Source organism: Pithys albifrons, chromosome 3, assembly GCF_047495875.1.
Source record: "Pithys albifrons albifrons isolate INPA30051 chromosome 3, PitAlb_v1, whole genome shotgun sequence".
In the NCBI taxonomy this organism is placed as follows: Eukaryota; Metazoa; Chordata; class Aves; order Passeriformes; family Thamnophilidae; genus Pithys; species Pithys albifrons.
The window spans coordinates 44,689,623-44,705,904 of record NC_092460.1 but is presented as its reverse complement, the minus strand read 5'-3'; the positions used below and the strand labels follow the sequence as shown (position 1 = coordinate 44,705,904).

Here is a 16,282-nt window from a genome sequence, read left to right as displayed (position 1 = left end):
CCTTCGAGCCTGCCCAGTGGACTTTTTAGGTGAGGCACAGCATGCACAGGACTGGCCCCACCATTTCAGTTCTGAGGTCCATCTGCCACGGCCGAGCGAGCTTGGACAGTGACAGTGAAGTCCTCGGGACTGTCACAGCCCCCGGTACTAACCGGGGCTGACCCTGCTGAGCATCCGAGATCTGACGGGATCAGATGGCAGGGACGCATTGAACTGCCAGGGGATGGTCCCACTGAGACTCGAACTCAGGACCTTGGGATTCAGAGTCCAGAGTGCTACCCATTACACCATGGGACTGCCCCTCATGGAGCAATAAGGTGTAATCAATAAGGAATGTCTCTCCTGAGCCTGGAACAGCTTCCCCAGTGCTGACTGCACTGTGCAGTGACACTGCAGGCAAAAGCTCTGCAATAGCACAAGCTGCATTTATCATAGAAAGAGAAACTAGAGTCTTTCTTTGCCTTCTGGCTCCCAGAAAAAGTTTGCTCTTATTTTCTGTGCTGGTCTGACCTGCCTTTTTGAGCCTGGTGTTCTTCACCTGCCTCTCACAGACCCATGCCCAGTCCTTGCTGGTGCCAGTGCCAGCCCAGCCACCAGAACAGCAGCTGCCTCTGACCAGTACACACAGATCAGCATTCTCCTGTGTGTGTCTTGGTCTTTGATGACATGCAAATACACTAATTTATGCCTCACAGCTACCCATGGTTGTATTTTCAGACAAACAGAATTAAGGGGAGGATGCTGCAGGTCAGTGGTTAGGGAATGAAACTGCTTTTTGCTGTGAGCAGTTACAAGTCTAAAAGCTATGGGGACAGACAAAACCCAGGAGCCCTATTCAGGTCCTGCACACCAAATCCAGCTTCTGTTTCTGCTTAAGACATCTGAGAGCTTTCCTGATCTCCATCCTGCCCCCATGTGAGCACACACACACATGCACATGCTCACTGTCTCTCTCCCAGGCTCCCACTGATATTTGAAGGCTTATACTTACCTGTGTGGTTTTAAAACTAAAACAATTCTGACACCTGAAAACATGTTCAGTTTGTTGCCCTGTAGTTTTTACCTTTGCTGCTCACTGCTGTTCACTGGAGCACTCCCAAGTGCTTACCCTTCAAAACATGTATTCCTGCTAAGGATGCAGACATGTTTGAGTTATTAGTGATTAGTTACATGTTTCTCATTCTGTAAAGGGGTTTTTCAGCAAGGGATGACACAGTGACACTCCTGTGTGGGTTCTCCTTCCTGACAGGTGTATGCACAGCCCATGTCTTTGTGTTTGGGAAAAGCATTGGCACACTTGGAAATCATGAATGAGTCCCAGCAGTTTTACCTGTGGGTCAGAGATGCTGAACTGGAAAGCAACATGTAGATGCCTGCTAGGAAGAGAGGGAAAAAGGGGCCTTCAGGATGGGGTTTGAATTCAGTGTCTCCAAAGAACTTGTTCTCTGGCTCTATATGGCAAAAAAAACCCAAACTATTTATGCCAAAAGGCTCTTTACCTCTTGGTAAAATTTGTCTTTTGTGCTTTGCTTTACTGATTTATAGCCTCAGGCCAGTCCTTGTCTGCTCCCTTCAGCAGACAGATGGTCTCATAAAATGTTTTTGGTTTTTAGCTCTATTTGGTTTCTATTGTGAATATGTATATGGGATTTTACAGCACAAGTACTTACCTACAGAGAGAAGCTGCTCTGCCTGTGTTAAGTCTGCTTATTTTTACATGGTATTGAAATCACAGCTTTTGTCTTATGGCACAAGGAAGTGACAGTAGTTGGAAGCATAAAGTTTCTGGCTGAAAAGTTTCTCTGAAATGGGTGTAAGTGTCTCTTGCCCTTTATAGGAGTTAATGGGGAGTATCCATGTGAAAGCAATGCAAAACCTGAGTTGTGCAGCTGTTGTGATTATGTTCAAATCCCAGCTCATCACCTACATTTCCTTATTCAGTGTCAATCTCTGACAGGTTTCCCGAGCTGGACAGTGACAAACGGGGGAAAAAGCTCTGACAATTCCTCCCACAATCACCACCTGCAATCCCAGAGAGTGAAGGAGAAATGGAGCCATAAATAGCAGAGAGCTCTGTCAGGCTGTGCAGATCAGAGCATTGATTCAGCCCTGATTGGACTCCCCACTGCTTCCCCTTGGCTATTTATGTCAGGTTAACCTCTCCTTTCAGCACTGACATCTGTTCCCCATCTCCTCATCTCAGGGAACATACTGCGGTTTCCACTCTGTCAGCTGCTTTCCCTTCTCCTGATTACTTTGGAGCAAAGCTGCTGGGTGGGTTACTTAAATCATGCCTCATTTGAAATGAATGTGCTTGCCTTGAGATAGGACACGTGATAAGACATGGTACATTCCAGGAAACCTCCCAAGCACGTACAGGACAAAATCCAAACTATGAGGACCCAGCAGAGAGGTGCAGGGAAGGCAGAGACAGAGGAAAGCACAGGCTGAGCACCGAGGGGGAATATCCCATCTCCTGTTTCACACAGGAAAATGGAATCACTAAACACCCCTCAGGTGAAGTGTCACCCAAAGGAGCATTTCCCTCAGGGGTGTGAGCAGATGTGGACATCCACTTGTCACCAGCAGTCTCCTTCTGGTCATCAGTTCGTCCAGTAAGGTCTGAGAGCCTTTAGGTTGGTCGTTCTCTGTTTGAGTGGGGTCTGTTGGCAAAGGAAAGCCCTGTAAGGCAGCTGGGTGCTGTTTCCCTCCCCTGTGTGTGCTGTCTGCTCTGCTTCCCTCTGCTTGCACACAGAACTGCTGCCCAGCACACCCCACATTCCCAGGGCAGCAGAGTCAGAGAAGGAAACCTGCTGTGCTCCATCCATGCTCACAGAGGAGCTCTGTGTGGCTTTCCTAGAGATGTTCCTCATCTCCCCTCTGTGCTGGTTTGCTGAGCAAACTGCTCTGCTGGGACAGTAGGAAGCACAGCCTTGATTCACGTGCCTTGTTTTGCCTCTTTTGCCTCAGGTCCTTTCTGTGTTCCTCAATTGTCAGACCAGAACTTCCTGCAAAAGTGAGAAGCTTCCTACAGGGGTCACCTTATGAAAAGCAGTGATCATGAATTATGCAGCAGTCTGGCTGATATCAGGTACTACAATTCTTTAAAAATGCTTGGACCTCCAGTTTTCATCTTGTATTTTAGCACAGGGTCACTGGTTTCAAGACAAAAAAAAAAGAACAGGTAGTATTTTATATACTTTTTGGCATACAACACTTGCAGTGCTGTAAATGTAAATTCTGGTGTTGACTCTGGCTAAGGTCACTTTACCTCTTTACCCTGGCATCCCCCAGGGCAGGCATTTCATTACACTTTGTACATGATTTATGTAACCTATCTATTCAAATTCCTAGTTGTATAGGACAGCAGGTTTCATCTCAGGCCAAGAATATTATTAGTACTTAAAGAACCATAATGATGATCCTACCTTGAAGGAGAAAAGAGCCATATGAGCAAGGTAAGAGAATTAATAATCAGGAAAATCATCTCTCTGAAAAAACATGAAGCAACTTCCTTGCCCAGAGAGCTCCATAAAAAGCCAGAAAATCCGAGGTAGGTGAATGTATGATCTCCATATAGAGCACTGCAGTGCTCTCTCCCTCCTCCTCCCCTCACAGTGTTTTTTCTTGTGGAGTTGGACTTTATCTCTGAGTTTTATTCTACTGTTAGAAACTGTTGCTGCTTTGGGAGATCAGCTTTGCAAAAGCAAAGTCTAAGAAATCTGTGCAATTTCTCTAACTTCTATTTTGAGAAGGGAAGATATGACAAACAATTGCTGCTATCCCATGGTATCTGTTGTTAAATGACTGACTCCCAAACTGAAGGTTTTTAAAATAATCCCTACCATGTCAGAGGGAAACTTGTCTTCAAAGTGTTCAAACTTCAGCCAACTGCCCTCATAGAAGGGTTTTAACTCTTAGTCAAAAATAGGGGTCTATGGCCCAGAGAAACAATTTGCTGGAGGTCAAAGGATACAGCCAAAGTCAAAGCTTCCAATATCACAGAAAACAAGACACACAGGTCTTGCAGAGTTTTGATTCTCTCCCCTCAAATCTAAAAAATACAACAAATTATTATGTATATTTTGTACAAAAGGATCCTTCCCTCTGTGTACATTTCCAGTTGAGGAATACTGAGTTCAATGACAGTTTAACAGCTGCTACTGCATCTACCTGAGTCATTTCTTGCCTAATACTCCTCTACTGTGTTGCACAAGGTATTAAACACCATTGAATACATGTTAAACTGTGTGTTCAGGCATAATTACACAAAAAGATTCCTGTGGAGGCTCCACAGAGGTGGAAAGTGTCTCTGTGTGTGCATGCATGTCTGTTTTAAAGGAACTTAGATATCATTATACCAAGTATTAAAGATCCTTTTCTACGCTGCCAGAGCACACTTTCCCCCCGGCCTCTTCAATTCCTACTACTTCCAGCAGCTCCTGCTGATTTTTCCCAAGGAAACAGCTGTGTTCATGGGGCTGCCTCCCACTGGGATGTCTGGGTTGCAAACTGTTCAGTGCATTCACAAGCAGAGCTCTCTCTGTGACCAAGTCCAAAATAAGGTCCCCAGGCATTTTTGCCCTGTTCAGATCTCCAGCTATCCAAGGAAAGTAATGGGTGATTAAGTACCAACATAGAAAACTGATAGGATTTTACTTAAGAAAGAAGCACAGATAAATTTCAGTTAAGAATGAGAACCTTCTCTGTTTTCATGACATTCACATGGTTTAATTGCAGGGCTTCAGACTCTCAGTGTACGAAAAGTTCTGACACTATTGGTACAAATGAGGGCCAAACTCATCCCAAACTGTGGCACTTTCCCCATTATGGGCTGTCTTCAGGGATGCACCACTTTCCCCATTTCTGGGATGTTGTATTATACTGAGTGTCTTGACACTTCAACTTGGTTCCAGCTGCAGTTACAGAAAATGTAAAGGATTGATGCTGTAAGATCAATGCTGGTCCTGTGTAACCCAAATTAGCTGCAGCCCAGTGCAGTTCACCAATTAGCAAAGACAAAAAGGAAAACAGTAACTAGGTGTGCTATTATTCTGCCAATCTTTCCAATCTCTTTTATGTGCAATTCCCACTTCAAAGCACCTTTCTTGTTTGGGATAAGATCACTTACATAAGCAATGAGCCGATGTGACTAAAAATAAGTATTTTGTTACTCCTTCCTGCCTGTGTCCTCAGCTACTGAGAATCTCATTGCTGTTGTTCCTGGCAGTTCTTCAGACTGACACTATACAGCTCTCTTCCCACTTTTGGCTTCTTATTTTTATTGATTTATTTATTCCTTCATTTTCACTTTTCTTTTTCATCCTGGGCACTCAGGTTTTTTTTAGTCACCTCCATTACTATTTTTATGGGGTGAAAGAGAATGTTGAGGGTAAGACTGAACAGGTAGGGGGAACCAAAAGGTTGGGTTTAAACTACTTATTTTATTCCTGGTAGTGCTGGTTTTAAATGCAAATTAAGATTACTTTGGGGTAACTCAGACTAAGCTGCTCAATCTGCAGAGTTAGTTCTCGTAGCCTCTCACTGTGGCTAAGCTGGCCCCCAGCTATTAACAGGGGACTGGGATTCTGCCCTCCTATCCTGCACAGGGAGCTGGATTTTACTGTGGTTTGCACAGGTGCACACAAGGATTAAAGCCCCTGCTGTGAGCAGTGTCTGCTGGTGTTCACTGCTGTGGGCATTGATGGCAGAAGGAAATCAGCCCTGGTAATTCTCCTTGATTTGATAAACTGTGGGCTGAGCTGGTATGAAATGCAACACTAAAATAGAGGCAGAACATGTTTATTCTGGTTTCTTCTCCCAAACCAGATGCTGCTTCCAAGAGGGGACCTGAGAAAAGTCCAGCTTTACAAATGCAGGTATGCCTATGAAGTAAACACACCTATTCAGGTGTCATTGTGTCCTTAAAAGATATATTTGTCCTCCAAACCTGCCATGGAGTTACAAACCTAATAGAAAACCAAACAGAGTGAAGTCCTGAGAGCACCTTCCAACCCTGTGTTCAATACTAGGCTTAATCTGGGACCTTTTTGAGTGGTCAGGTAAGCTGGAAATCCTGCCCAGCTCCAGTTAATTGTCTACAAGAGCCTCTTCTGTAAATGTGTGTCAGGCATTGTGAAGCACTGCCAGGGGTCAGAGGTGTGCAATTCAATATTCGGTGTGTACTTGCAGGAGGCCCCCACAAGAACAGTCCTATTTACTTACAGCAACCTGTCATTTATTGGCACTGGCAACACTTTGCAAGAGTAAGCAAGCTTGAAAAAAACCAAACAGCGCTTTATAAGAAGGACTGGCAGTGGAACTGATGTTGTGAATAGTGTTGCAGGACTATGACACAATAAATCATTCAACTTCCATGGATGGAAAAAATGAAATGTGGAATTGTTCTGTTGGAACACTGTGGTGTGAGGCCCAGTACCCCAGAGGGAGCCCAAGGTCCTGCTGGCTTAGGGGCTCTGCCAGGAAGGAGAAACTCTCTCTGCCCTGAATAACAGGTAAGCTAAAGAGAAAATGAAACAGAGAAGGAAAAGAAAAATGATCAGGGGATTACTCCAGTGCAGTGAGAGCCATGGCATAGGTTCAGTCTTAACCTGCAGCCAAGGCTTGCACACGATCAGGAAGTAGTAGCTCCTAAACTGTGTTAGACACTTTTAAAGTCTATTTTTTATATTACTCGTAGTAGCTCCTAAACCATATTTCATTATATTCCTTGTAGTAGTTCCTAAACCAAACAGTTCCAGACAAAGGCTTTCCAATAAGCCTGAAATACATGACAAAATTTCCCAAGGGGGTGGCAGAGAGGTTGAGGTATTAATCCAGGTAATGAAAAGCAAATCTAAAAGAAATTCTGCATTTTGCCTGCTTGGCAAAATATTACTTAAGCACTGTGCTTGTGCCTAAGGACTCTGATGAGCTTGGTGACCCTAAGGAGCTTTACTTTCCACCATTATTGTTGTCTTTGAGACTACTCACATATTAATAGAGGGGACAAAGTTAAAAGGGAATGAAAATATCTAGTATTGTAAAGTCAGGGAGATTTACCAAATGTACATGAGAAAGTGTTGTGAGTTCCCCTTTAAGTTAATTCAGCACTGGGTAAGTGAGATTTCTTTTTGAACTGATGATTTCCCTCTCTACTCTGACATGAGTGATGCTCTGGGACTCAAAAATCCTTTTTCTCACCTTGCCAGTGATACACACCGTCACCTTGATGAAATAGTTTAATTTGGCTTTTTATATATTTTGTTGGTTTTTTAATGCTTTGGCTTTAAAAGACAAAGGCACTGTATGAAAGCAAGGTATTACTGTTGCCAGGTAGTTCCACTGCACTAGATCAGATATAACTAAGGAGAACAGGGAAGTTAGAAATGAATTTGGCGGGTTTGTTTTTCTTTCTATCTGCCAAGAATTATTGATCAAAGTTCCTTCTGTAGCTCAGTAACCAATCCAGGATGCACTTAAGCAGGAGTAGCAGCCAAACCACCAGTTTGCAGTTGCTGATTGTGGGGTAACAGATTTCCTAACAAAGGAGAAAAAAGGTCAGTGTAAACTTTGGAAATGTACTTGGAGAAAATGAGGGAAATTATATCCCTCCCCAGGAAAAGAGATGGCAATTTAATTAGTATTTCTCAAAAAATGGCTTCAAATGTTGATGCAATTTCCCAGGAACATCAGCCATTTAAATTCCAGATCATTTCCTGCCACTCTGATTCCATCTAGATCAGTTTAGTAAGCTCGTAAAAATATAAATATTGGATTTTGGCCTGATGCTAGTGAAGCATATGGGTCATTAGCCTTGCAGGCTGTGTGCTGACTCTCCTGCACAGGAACAGCAGTTTGTCCCTCTCCCAAAGAACTGCTCTGCTCTGCTTTGTAAGTCTGGGAGGCAAGGGACAGTCAAGGCTTTTTTAATGCCAACATACAGAGGGCAGAACCCAAAGAAAGTCACCCCCAGAGATTCCAGCTTCCCTTGCTCAATATAATTTTCAGAGGAGAAATCAGCCATGGAGGTCAGAAAGAGTAAAGTTATCACTGATTCCTTATCCCTTGCAGTGCAGTACGCTGAGGTCTGATACAGGACAGCAGAGACACGCCAGTGCTGCTCCCGGGGCCCTGCAGCTCCCACAGGTGTGAGCACTTCCCTGTTAATTGCCCTGAGCAGCCACACCTGTGGCACCTCTGCCCTCACACACGGGAGCAATCTTGGAGCCCCAGCTCTGCTGGAGCTTCAGCAGTGTCTCTCCTTCTGGACTTTGTGCCTTTGCTCTCTCTTCATCTGGACTTGGCTATCTCTTCACCTGGATTTTGTGTCTTTGCTCTCTCTCCATCTGGACTTACCTCCAGCCTTGTTTCTGCTCAGCTCCTGACTGGGCTCTCCACACATGGCTCATGCCCTGGCAGTGCCTGGGGCTGTTGGGGGACCCTTCCAGCCCTGGGTACTGTTCTCAGCCCCTGTGGTGCTATGCCCCTCAGGGAGGGTCCAGCCTGTGCTGGGCTGCCCTTGGGAGCTGCCTTGCCTTGCTTCCCCTGTGGAGAAATCCCTGGTGCTGTGTCCTGAAGCCTGCAAAGGTCAGCCCAGTGTGTGACTGCAATGTGAAGCCTTACAGGTACTCTGAGGTTTTGCTGCTCCGGTAGTTGTTTGGTAACTCAAAGTGGCTGATAAGTGAAGCTCCATCTGGTACATGGACAGGTGTGTGCTGTGGGGTTTGTCAATCCTCAGTCTCTTTATCAGTGCAACTGCATGACTGATATGAGAATGAGGATATGAGGAGCAGACCACCTTTAGACAAGCTCTTCAGTTACAAAGGATGACTTTCTCTTGCCATGTTCTCCTCCTGTTGGCTCCAAGAAGCAGCACAAGCTGCAACTCGGTTAGTACATGGTGTGTCTGTGTAGATGAGTGACTCTCCTCACCCCAGTCCTGGGCTGCCAGGGCAGGAGCTGTGCTTTGGGGCAGGAAACACACAGCAGAGCCAGAGAGAGCTGAGGCTGAGCTTGTGTCTGGCTCCTCCTCAGCAAAGGCAGGCAGAGGCTGCTGGGACTGGCCAAACTGGGGCTGTACAATGGGGAACTGCTGTGCAGGTGGGAGGGAGTCCACAGCAGGCTGGAAAGGCAATGGGGAAGGTCAGGGACTGTGCAATAAAGCAGGGCAGGTCAAAGCTAGGGCTGGGCAAGAAAGAAGCCTCAAGAAGGAGCTGGAGCAGAAGAACAAGTGTGTTTAAAGGAGATCTGCAGGAGGTTACTGGAAACATGGATAGGATGTGAAGTTGGACAGGGCTGAGATTTGATTTCTTGTTGTAGGAGTCTGATGCAAGTTCTACTTCTTTGAGGTGGCTGGAGGCACTGACTGTCACAGACTGGCCTTCTAAATTTATCTGTTCCTTGGCTTTCTGTACAAACACTGTGGTTAAAATTGCTTTTGCAGAGGATTTGTGAAGACAAATTAATATCTGCCAAGTCCTTGGGTGAGCTTGTCATGAAATAATTTAATCATCCAAATCCTGTGCCATAAATTAACTCTACCCTGTTAATTCAATGAAGGGGAAAATTCTGGATGGTTGCTTTGTCTGTTAACCACCAGACATCCGCTGTGCTCAGTCTTGGGGATCCCCTAAAAAAAATAGTACCTGCTGTGTCACAAAGAAGCCACATTAAATCTGGAGCTTTCCTTAACATGGAAGACAAAATATTCCATTCAAAAAGCTAGGAGCCTGAATAAAGTTCCTAGACTCAGAATGTCTCAAAACTAAGACCAAGTATAAGTCCACGTACATCCCCTCACCTGCTATTCTCTGAAACATCTAAGCCTGAAGTATTCAGGTGACACTAATCCAATCAATTCCTAGCCCAATTTTCTGGCTCACTAAACCAGCTGCAGGTTGTTGGGAAATGAAGACTTGATCTTCAGCTGTTCAGAGAACTCCCAAGGTACAGTACCCAGCGCTACCTGTGCCAGCAATGTGCCCAGGCTTCTCCTTGCCCTCTAGCAAAGGGGGAGCTGCTTAACCTGGCTGGGAAATAAATGCTGAGGGACATGGCTGCTGCCTCAGTGACACACAGCAGGCTTTTGCATCGCCTTTTAGTGCTGTGATTTCTCAGCTGAGGATTGGCAATGTGGTTCCAACCTGTGTCAGCCCTGTGCAGGGATGGGGCCTTGGGGCATGGAACACTTGAAGTGTTCTGGGGGAGATGCCACGGGCTGTTCCTAGCCATCTTTGGGTTATAAACACTACCAGAATTAGGATCTGTCCCTTTCAGAATTGTAAGAAATAGGTTGGGGGGAACATTCAATTGTATTCCATCTCTGGATATACCTGGCATGAGTTCTTTGGGCTGTGGGGCAAGTCAGGAGCAGGTGTGACTTCTTGATGCATTTGGTTAACCTCCCATGTCCTTAGACACTGAAAGCAGCCTGGTAAGCAGTTTTTCATCTGGGAAGGTTCTCAGCTGTTGAGTGGATTTCACAGCTGAAACAGTACCCTTTGCACTGGCACAAGCAGAGCATTTACAGGCACTAAAATGTCAGTGCAGGAGTCTGGTCACTGGAATACAATGCACATAAACATCAGCTGCAAAGAAGAACGGTGTTGGCTCTTCTGTCTCCTCTCCATCCCTCCTTCCCCCTGGTATATTTAGTGTCCTTTATTTGCAGTACCTGAGTGGTGGATCAGGCATCTTGGTGATTTTCAAGTGCATGCAGTTGAGCTTCCATAAAAGTGAACACAGAGGGAGTGCCTGGCAACTGTCAATGGAATCTGCAGCCTTTAAATGTCAGTTCTTCACCCTCCACATGGCAATATAACATAATGTTAGGATATGCAACTTAGCTTCAGTTTTACTAAGCATCCAGCTTGTGTGTGATACTGCACAGAACTTGTTTTAGAGCAGGAATTGGCAACTGCCTGTATGGTCTCTTCTCACTGTGCCTTTGGGGTTTTGGAAGTGGGAGCTCCTTATAACAGGGTTGTTTGTGTTGAATAAAGGGACCAACAAAGTCTTAAATTCAGAGCAGTAAGAAGCACCTTGAATATTGATTTAATTATGCTGGTAAACAGAAAACTCTGAAAATTTATTATCTTTACCCATTGAGGGTTGCTCTAAGGAAATATAAGGTCTGATATTTGCATTTTCTTTTAGATGCTGAGCAGGTGTCAGTCCTTTTGTAAACTCAGGGGATGGGAGAGATGCACTTTTAGAACAGTAACTGTGCAAATATGGTGCTTAGTAAGGGCACAGCAGCTGTGAACTCAGATGAAGTTGTAACCTCTCCCTGAGTGAGGTTACACCTGCATGGCTGGGGGGACAACCTCCTCACCAGCACATCTGCTGGGTGGGACTGTCCTGGGACAGCTGCACCAGTTCCAGTGGCTCTGCAGTGTCCCTGGGGCTTGTGGTTGGTGAGGAGACAAGAAAATATATAAACACCTTTTCTATTGCAAAGGAAGAGAGTGAGAGCCTCCTGAGCTCAGCTTTTTAGGATGGGAAGCATCTCAAAACTGTACAGCTTCTTCCTGATAGTGATGCCAACTTGTAGCTGGTCACTGCCATGTTCTGGGGGCAGATGAACCTTTGATTATTGAGGCATTTTAGAAACCTCTGCTCTAACTTGATTAGAGAAGCCTGTTGTGTCTCCTATTAACATTTTAACATTCGGTGTATGAGGTGGCTCAGGGTGCACAGGAGGGATCTTTGGGTCTAGTCTGGATGCTCTGAAGCACCTCCATGGAGCCAGGGGCGAAGTGCTGGGCACCCTGGGGGCATATCTAGAGGTCTGCACCCACTGCTCCTGCCACCCCTGGGTCCTGCTGTCACACCCTTTGTATCAGCAGTGACAGAGATGAGGTGTCTCCTCTCTGTGAAGCTTTCCCTGCTCATCACAAACATCCATCCCCTGCTGGAGCTACAAGCAGTGAAGCAGCTTATTGGTTAGTTGGGGTTTCTCTACTTCAAGTTTTCTTTGACTGTGTGCTCTTTTAGCAAGCCTTTGTTTCAGTGGCTTAAACTTCTGTGAAGTCAACTTTTCTTGACCTCATGTTAAATTATTTGCTGCTGGGAAGCATGAATTAAACCAAAATATGGAAGGCAAGGTCGATTTGACTCCTGGCTAGATGGCAAGGGATCTCCATGTCTGGGGCAATTTGTTTCAGCTGAGAGTGCACAGCGTGTCCCAACCTTTCAAAATCCTGTTTACCCAACAGCTTTGCAATGCATATTCAAACTGCAAAAAGCCCCAGAAACTCAATTTTAATTTAGAAAAGTGTTACTTGTCCCTACAAGCTACTGTAGTAGAAAATTCATTAAGATTTCTTAATGTGTAGTGTCCAAGGAAGTTTGATTATGGCAAGTGACAAGGATGTTTTTAATAAGTCATCCTCTGGTAATATAAATATTTTTCTGAAGTTACCGCCTTCTGATTAGAAATTAAAGCATTTTCAGGCAAACTGTCTCTGTTCTGTCTAAATGGGAACTTTGTGTGATTGTGACAATTGTGCCCAAATAGCCTTTTGGGAAGGCAAGAGCCTGGAGAAAACTACATCAGTGCACTTGGGAGAATTTATGATTCATTAACTGAATTATTTCAAAATTTTCTGTTCTGTTTTTTATCCCTCTGAGGTTCTGGATGCTTCTGAGTTTTCCTGAAAGCTGAAGAGGAGAATTTGTGTGGATCTGTTTCTCATGTACCCCAAATGGTCCCAGTAGATGTGAGGCTGAACTTTGAGCTCTGAAATCAGAGGATGTTTCCCATCAGTCTGGACCAGGCTTAGAATTTAACTCCAACCTTATTTCAGTGTAAGAGGGTATTTGAAGATATAAAATATTGGGATTTTGAGTTGTCTGTATTGGTAGGTTTGATTATCACAGTTAACAGCCTGGTTTCCCCTAAACTGGAGGGTGTTCAGAGATTGCTCTTGACAAAGCTGATATCAACAATAATGTTTTGACATTTGCCTGTTTGTTTTTCTGGATCAGTTCCTTGACCCTGTTCACGGTGTGACTGCTCAAGCTCAGGCAGGTTTGTGTCATGCCAAGGGGTACAACTGGGATGCCTGGAGTGGGAATAACTGCAGCAAGCACTGCCACTGAAAGCACTTCCTTGAATTAAAAACAGCCTCCAGTTTCACATGAATCGAGAGAACCATCTGGGCCTTGGATCTCCAGCTTATGGGGAATAATTTCCCACTCTCACCAACAATTGGATTGTCTCCATTTTTTTCAGTTTTAATATACAAGACTCAAAGTGACTTATAAATAGGGTTTAATTCCTATGCAATTTTCAGGATGTCTACTACAGAATTGTATTTGCAATGGGTCTTGTGTGTTGGAGTAATCATAATGCTTCCTAACTGCATCATTATACTCACAGGCTTTACCTTAAGGTGACAAAAGGGAATTTCTGCCTAATCCTGTTTCTCTTGACTGTTAATAAGAGCAGGTGCACCCTTTAAAGGTAAAATGCTGTTCTCCAGCCCTTAAAGAGAATTCCTGCTCCCTGTGCAGGCACAGCTGTTGTACTGCTGGAGTTCACAGCTGGTGTGCAGGTAAATTTGCTGTGACTTCCTTTCCCTGTAACATCTGACACTACAGCAGGTATTTGTGAGAAGGTGAGAGGGATCTGAAGCAGTGGAGGCAAATTATTGAGAGTCCAAGAGGAAGGACAGCAGTGCAGTGATCCCCACCTGAGGGAGCCCTCTGATGTGCAGATCACAAGGTTTCATCTCCTGAACTGAATGCAGCCCTTGGGAAGATGTGGTTTGTGGTTTTTGTGTTCCTGCTGGATTGTAGTGAGGTGTCTGAGTTTGTGTGTGCAGCTCCAGGCAGGATAATGTGCTCTGCAGGGAGCAGGGATGGATGTTTGTGAGCAGCAGGGGAAGCTGCATAGGGAGGGGACGCCTGTATCTCTGTCATGCTGCTGGCACAGAGGGGGTGACAGGCAGGACTGAGGGATGGCAGGAGCAGTGGGGGCAGATTTTACCATCACTAGTTGTCCGACTAAAGGTAACTGTCCCAAAGCAGGAACAAAAGCAGATGATGCTGAGATGAGCTCAGCTGGTTAAAACATGGTTGTAATAACGCCAAGGTCATGGGTTCAATCCCCTGTGTGGACCATTGATTTAAGAGCTGGACTCGATGATCCTTGTGGGTCCCTTCAACTCAGAATAGTCTGTGATTCTATTTTATCCACCTCATTAACAGCATAGTTTGGAATATGTGAACCATGTCCAGGCCGATATTGAGGCACGGGTGCGCTCCCTCTGTGCCTGTTCTGGGGGCAGGAGATGGCCTTGTCTTCCCAGTCAGCCACTGTGTGCCATAATATGCCTGCAAGTCCTATCTCGCTGCCTGAGTCTCTGAGAAGACCCTGACAACGTGCTCATCTGCACCTTGGTATTTAATCAACACTGAAACTGTCCCCCTGTGTTCACCCACAAAGCAAAAATAGAATGGGTTGGGCTGGAAGGGACCTGGAACATCATCCAATTCCAACCCCCACCAGTCATTCCATCCCTGGGTTACTGGAATTGGCTCTTGGTTTCAAGGTCTGGGATGTCTATCTCATTGCAGTGAAGAAATGGCAACTTGTTTTTTTCTGGATTCCGTCCCTGAGCAGAGCCCCTCAGCTCCTGTCAGTCGCTATTTCTTTTGGACTATTTTAGGTTAATATTACTTGTTTGTTTGCCTCCTCTGCTCTTGAGCTGTGTGTCCTGCTAAGCTGTTTAGTTTCCTGCCACTTCTGACATTATGGAGAGTTTTGTCTTTGTTTACTGCAATGACAACAAGGAACTTTCATTCTCACTCAGTAGTACATACAGAAAGTCATGTATCTACTGTTAGTAAATCCATTGGTGGCCAAAATTAGCTTGTCCATGGCCTTAGTTTGTCTGTACTAACAGGGTTTGTATTTCCTTGTGCTTATTCCCCATTTTGCTTATATCCCTGTGCCATGTCCAAGTGCCTTGCAGAGGCACATTAGGTGATAATGGCTCCATCTGTCATGGAGAGATTTCTGCCTCTGCAGAACTCTGCTTCTAAAAAGTCTCTACACAGCGGTACTCCTCTAAATTGTATAAAGGGTTAATGTTTTCCCCTTTGACTAATTCAAACCTAATTCAGGGAACTCTGACTCCAGATACAGAAGAATTACAGACATGTTTCACTTTCAATTATTTATAATACTGTGCATATTCTGGTACTCCCATATGTGGAAGTAAGCAGATGATAAAAGCTGAAGGATCAAACGCAGTTTTTCCTGAACTTTGACCACCTGCTCACACTCCCTTTAAGAGCTACATCTCGAGACTTATTTGCAGCACTTGAAACCTGTGAACAGTTCAGAAGCAGCTGGTGTATTTGTCTGGTTAAAAAAGCAGCTTCTAATGTAACACTCCTTCTCTCCATATGTCTCTTTGCTGTAGGCCTGAATTGTCATAGGGGGAGCCTTTCTTCAGCTTCGTTTGTGTGTGTATATATATAAATATATATATATGCTGCGGTAAGATAGCAATGGCTACACATCACTTATGTACCGGAGTTGTTTCTGTTTGTTGTCTTCCTTTATCACAGATCTGCTCACTGAGCACTGATTGTCTCCCACAGCATCAACACAAGCTCCGAGGCATCCTAACACTTGTTATCTTGTTACATCAGTCTGGAGGGTTGTTAACAAGTGCCTGCCCTTTGGGTCAAAAGGGAAAACAAACACAAGAGCCACTCAGACTTCCTTCCCATCAAACAGTTGCCCTCTCCCCTTCTCCAGCAAAGCCTCAGCTGTGTCTGGGAGCTCACTCTGACTCTGTTCTGGCTACAAGCAATTGCCCTGCACGAACAGCCCTTTCCACTGCAAAGAAAAAAGCTTTAAGAGCCTTGCACTGCTGAGTTCCAGCTGTGGAAGTCAGAGGGTATTTGTGTTCTGCCTCCTGCCAGTGCTGTGTTTCAGGCCAGCACATTTCATTTCTGTCTCCAGGCTTACAGGAGGAGGATTTGCAGGCAGAGATTGCAATATTCAGGTTTTAGGCAATCAGTAGAAACCAGAAAGGTTGTGTCACGAGTTGTTTAGCTACATGCATTCCTTTCATTAGCCTGTGTTTGGTTCTGCCTGTGCTCTTACTGAGGAGCTGCTTTCCTTGCTGCTGCAGGCTCAGAACTACCCTGGAAGGAATGTAGCTCCTACTCCTACCTCAAACAAAGAGGAATCTGGAAAATTGGGAATTTTTTTCCCTCGCCCTAGAATTTGTCTAACAAGGTGAAAATGGGAAAGAGGATG

At 45.0% G+C, this 16,282-nt stretch overlaps 1 non-coding gene across 1 annotated transcript; it reads right to left on the bottom strand.

Moving 5' to 3' along the window:
- Positions 1-224: 224 nt before the first annotated feature.
- On the bottom strand, positions 225-297 carry TRNAQ-CUG (transfer RNA glutamine (anticodon CUG)). The gene has a single exon. It is a non-coding gene; the product is annotated as a tRNA-Gln (tRNA).
- Between the last annotated feature and the right edge of the window lie 15,985 nt (positions 298-16,282).